The 5,538-nt window shown below is 36.9% G+C and overlaps 1 long non-coding RNA gene across 1 annotated transcript; it reads right to left on the minus strand.

Annotated features, from left to right (window-relative positions):
- Positions 1-249: 249 nt before the first annotated feature.
- On the minus strand, positions 250-5,224 carry LOC122987098. Its single transcript, XR_006404459.1, has 4 exons — positions 5,163-5,224; positions 2,531-2,627; positions 1,331-1,442; positions 250-332 (listed from the first exon to the last, which is right to left on the minus strand). It is a non-coding gene; the product is annotated as an uncharacterized LOC122987098 (long non-coding RNA).
- Between the last annotated feature and the right edge of the window lie 314 nt (positions 5,225-5,538).

A 5,538-nucleotide genomic window follows, 5' to 3' on the forward strand; every position in this document is an offset into this window, starting at 1 on the left:
GTCTACTCTCAGACACCCATTGTCACAGAAAGGGCATTGTAAGGTCATCAGCGACAGTGCATCAACAGCCAGGAGGAGGTTATAGATTCTACCAGGACCGGACTGGTGATGGGCCGTCTCTAGAGAGACATACTGGGGTCCTCCGATGGCTGAGAGCAACAAAGAGGAGACAAAAAGTAGAACAAAATTAAACCTCAGGCATATCAATTTAATTTCAGTTAAACTGACACTGACTCAAACTCACCTCACTTATTGATCCAAGCTTATTGGTGGGACAGTTGGGGAAGGAAACATTGAAGGTAGTGCCTTCAACAAAGCAATGGCTTGTCCAGCTGAAAAACAATATGGATACATCGAATGCATTGTCCTTGTTTTTGATAGGCCATTTGACTGTGATATTAAGTATAATTGAAAAGTAAGCACAAAAGCAAAAAATACTTCGGTGCAGTGCCCAAAGTAGTGTAATCATGGAAAAACTATGCTGTTGGTGAATGACAGTGTTTGTGTGTATATGTGTGTTGTGTATATATCCATGAATCTTAATGTCAGCTTGGGAAATTGTATATAATCTGGTGCAACTTGAAAAGTTGCCCTGAATGTTTTGTTAGGAGACAGGTTGTGGGATCACCAAAATCAAATGGTTCTCCTTCTAGGGATATTGAATGTGCACAGAAAAATGAAAGAGCAGGGATATGTAGGGGAATAAAAAGCATAAGGCTCATATGTATACATGACAAAAGGTAGTTGTGGTGTTTAAACCCTCTAGTGACCACTACTACCTTGGAACTACTATTTTGCTGCAATTCAGGCAAAAGAGATTTTTGATTTTTTTTCAGTTTAAATTGCAGTAATAACTGAGCATAATAGCCTGTCATTTGATTAAAGGGGAATACCACCCATTTTAAAAATTCACATATGTTCTTCCTGTACTCCAGGAAAGTTCAGTCATTATTTGTGAACATGCATCACTAAGTCAAAGCTAGAAATCAGAGGGAGAACCCTCCAATCAGTAATGTAACTAGGATGCAAAATTTGCTGCTCTATAGACAAAGAATGGGGCTCTGATGTTATAAGGCCATAAAATGTTTGTGTTAGCTCTTACACCCAAATGAGGTTTATATTCTAATATTGCTAGAAGTTATGAACCAGAATTAAAACGTCATATGAGTGCAAGAGCTCATACCAACATTTTATGGCCTCAAATTCCCCTTTAACACATTACACACTGCTCAATATATATAAGCATAATGGCACTCATGAAGCAAGTAGAAACTTCAAGGCTGCAAAGTCAAGTGATAGAAACTATTAAATAAGAGAACAGGCAATATACCTTTCTAATTAGAAATATGCTGTTGATGTGGACTGGGGGCTTTGCTGCTGGTGCTTGACTGGAGATAATTGCAAGGGGAGCAGCTCTGCAGGCTCTGAAGTCCTTCCCAAAACTGTAGGGGTAAACATGCAACAAGGGAGTCGTGAGGGTTGTAAGGAGGTGGATGTCTGAAAAGAAATCAGAACCCACAAGTGATTTCATGTATATCTGTGCATGCATAAAACATATTGTTAATACTAATTCAAATTCAAGTACAAGTCCAAATTTTGTCAGTTGAATTTGCCCACTCTTAAAAAAATTACAGTGTGCTGCTGATGCCAGTAACCTGATAATAGCATTATGGAGTCACTGTTAGTAATTGGGAATTGGAAGGTAAGTTACTAATATATTCAAATCGCACAACATTCATTAATATACATGGGTGGTCCCAGAGGCAAAGTCATAGAGTGTCTTCAGTTGCATAGGAGTTTGAAGTTTCATGTTGATCTGACCTATGGTTTGGGAGTTATGGTCTTTTAAGTAACTCATGTGGTGCCTTTCTTATAGCACCACATGAGTGATTAGTGTTACCTGAGTATTGGGAGATGAACTGAATTCTGTCAACTGCTTATCAAAATGCTGAAAAATATACAGAAATGTCTAAAAAAAAAAAAATAAGAGAGAGAGAAAATATAATATATAATCAGAGATCTAATGTCAGAGATCTAACTGAGAATGGAAAGAATAGGGGGAATGCACACCTGTTAGGGAGGTGCTGACCATGGCCAATAGTACTGGTTTGATATTAATGGAAGGCGAAGCATCTCTAAACTAAAAGCCTCTCTCATCATATCCTGCCAGTTTCCTCACTCCACAGATATCCACATCAGTTTTGTGCCAGCAGGTGGCACCAAGTCCCTCCATGCTCCACTAAAGCCAAATTCAGCAGAACTCTCTACAATGCCTGTAAAGGCAGATTAGTACTTTTTTGCTGTTACAGAAATATTATAGCCTGCTAATTCAAACGTTAATAAAAACACCATCCATTTCTGAAAACTTCACACAATTTTAAACATTTATTACTTTTAGGCTATTAATAATATAATTAGTTCAAAAAAACCAAATTGTTTAATGAATACAAATATTTGTATTTGACAATGGCAAGGTGAAGCCTGTGTCCAAAGACAGTCTTCTCCCATCATTCAGCTGGACTGCCCTCACATTGTTGGTCCCACTGTCAGTAGTCAGGGCCACCTGCCTCTCCTTTCCCAGTCCCCAGGAATCAAGGGCCTCTCTCAATCCTTGTGCAATTATTTCTCTGGTGTGTTAAAGCAAAAGAGGTAAAGAAATACAGATTAATCAATAACATATCCTTATAGATTAGAAGCTTTAAAGACAGTAAATGATGAAAAACAAAGTACAGTTGCATATGAAGGTGAGTGGTGAAGACTAAGTGGTGGCCCTAGACCCCAGAGAACTAGTAAGCCTAGGATGCAGCAAGAAGACAATTAGAGCAGTTAGAGCTTCAATAATACAGCAGATTGATGTTCCCATAAATGCAAGGTAAAAGAGGATTCGTTGGGGGTAGATCAAACAAGTTTCATGGCCTTCATTTGTAAAATTATTAATGTGGCTACCAAGCAAGAGAAAAAAAGTAGTAGAATTAAGACAGTGGTGAATGCATATTCACTAATATGCACTGGATATTAAAGACTTGAGAGCAGAAGATATTCATGAAATGTTGAAAGTAAATTCTGATGGAGGGTCCCGGGGTAATGATTAACATAGTTTTTATAGTGATCCATTTACTACAGTGGAACACGAGAAGCCTCATTGCTAATGGTCAAGAATTTAAAAGATATGTATCTAACTCAGAACCTTGACCGGATATCTTATGTATACAAGAAACCTGGCTACACCCCCATCTTGACTTTATTATACCAGGATAAACCTCAGCTAGGCATGACAGGGTAGACAATGAAGGTGGTGGTTGTGTTACATTTATAAAAGATAGAATAGTTTTTCGAATCACCAGCAGACATGGAATATTTAATTGTTGAAGTGTGTAATGCACACTTCAATGCAATCAAAATAATCAACTTTTACAATCCATGCAAGAAGTTGAGTGTCGAAATGTTTAATGCAATTGAACATAGTAATAGAAGAGAAATCTGTTGCAGTGATATTAACACTCATAATAGCTTTTGAGGTAGTAAACACACGGACAATAATGGCAATGTGGTTGAAGAACTGTTGGAGGAAAGATCACTGGTCTGTCTTAATGATGGCAAAGGAACAAGATTAGATGTATACAGAAATGTTCATCATGTCTAGATGTAATGTTAGTATCTAGAAATGTAGCGTGTTCATATGAATGGAAGGCTAATGGCATAGGAAGCAATCATTTTCCAATTTTTGTTCTATAAATATCAATGTGCATGCCCAAGAAAGGTACATGTTAAAGAAATGGTGGAAAATTTTCAAGAATACCACACTGAGAAAGCAAATTTGATTTTGATAGATGGTAATATTGAAGAATGTGCTTCTATAGTAACTAACTTAAGTTTGAATGATGCTTTGAAAAGCATACCCATGAGTAGAATAACTGGGAAAAGGAAAGTGGTGGCACGGTGGAATGAAGAATGTAGCTGTTAGAGAACGAAATAAAGCATTATGAGTATTAAGAAGCAACTTGAATCAAGAAAACTTAATAGACTACCGAAGGACAAAAGCTCTGACTCATAGAATTATCATATCCAGCAAGAATAACACATAGAGGAAATACTGTTCTACTATAGGAAGAGAAGTGGAACTAGGTGATGTATGGCTAATGTTAAAGAAAATTAGTGGAAAAAGGAGGTACACTAAAATTCCAGTGCTAGAGGATTGAGAAAGAAAAGGCTATGTATTGGGTAAGAGCTTTGCCAATACACAGTGGAAATCACTTGGACGATCTGCATAAAAAGAGGAAAGAAGAAGGTCTTAGTGAAAACCGTGATGTAATTAAGAAAAAAAGATAATGAAGACTCAACTATTGATGCTGAGCTGACAATTAGTGAGTTAGAAATAGCATTACATGGCACTGGATACACAGCAATGGGACAGGACCAACTAAGATATGCTATGTTCCATAAATTATCTGATCAAGTACTGAGTATCATCCTGGAACTACTTAATAAGATATGGAGAGAAGGATTGATGCCAAAAAGTTGGAAAAGTGCACTTAATTTACCTTTTAGTAAACCCAGTAAAGACCCAAATAATGCTGGAAATTATAGACATTCTGTTGTTAAAGTAACTTATGAAATAGAGAAATCAATTGATGGTGATTGTTTTCTTTGATATGATATGATATGACTATGTGGAGGGAAGGACTACTAATTCAAATGAATTGCAGGATAGCATACCTAGCAACGGCAGCAACTCAATAGATTACCATGGTTTTTTAGCTGATGACTGAAGCAAATCTACCAGCCACTTGCATATTTTACCAGTATTTGGCTCGTGCTAATTTTGTGCCCTGACTGTCAGTAAGGATGTTCAGCATAACAACATGGTATCTCCTAACTCCCTTCACTTTCATCAGCTGGTGGCAAGCAAAACATGGGAACTTGGCTTGGGTCTTGAGGAGTTGTAGCATTCATTCACTGACAAATAGCCTAAACTGTACGCACATTGCATTGCTAAGTTCACAGCTATACTGCTAACTTCATACTCTCTGCTCTGGTCGCCAGCCTCACCATCACACACACGCTCTCTCTCTCTCGACCGCACACTTGTGCACATACAACCTACGACCATGTTGAAATTGAAGTTTAACAGAGTTACACCGAGCTGAACGGGTTGAGACTACCTAGCTAGATGGGTGGTAACAGTGTACAGGAGATGGTATCCTCCAAAAATGGCTGACTTGCTGTCGATGACACCACATTCCCATTTTCTATATGGAAAAGAATAAGGAAAAATAAAAATAAAAAAACAAATAAATGACATTATATAAAAATAAATAAATGTATATTTTTAAAAATATATACATGAATTTGTATACAAATTAATGTGAAAATATATGAAAATGCTTAGAATTATTCTTTTATATTTTGTTGTTTGTCTTTATATTTCCACATTTATTCTTTTATTTATTCCTCTTTATATTTCCACATGTATTTTCTTATTCTTTCACAGATTTATTCTTTTTTTATGGCACTCCGATGACTCCATACACAGCCCTG

The sequence above is a fragment of the Thunnus albacares genome, chromosome 1, assembly GCF_914725855.1.
Source record: "Thunnus albacares chromosome 1, fThuAlb1.1, whole genome shotgun sequence".
Taxonomy (NCBI): domain Eukaryota; kingdom Metazoa; phylum Chordata; class Actinopteri; order Scombriformes; family Scombridae; genus Thunnus; species Thunnus albacares.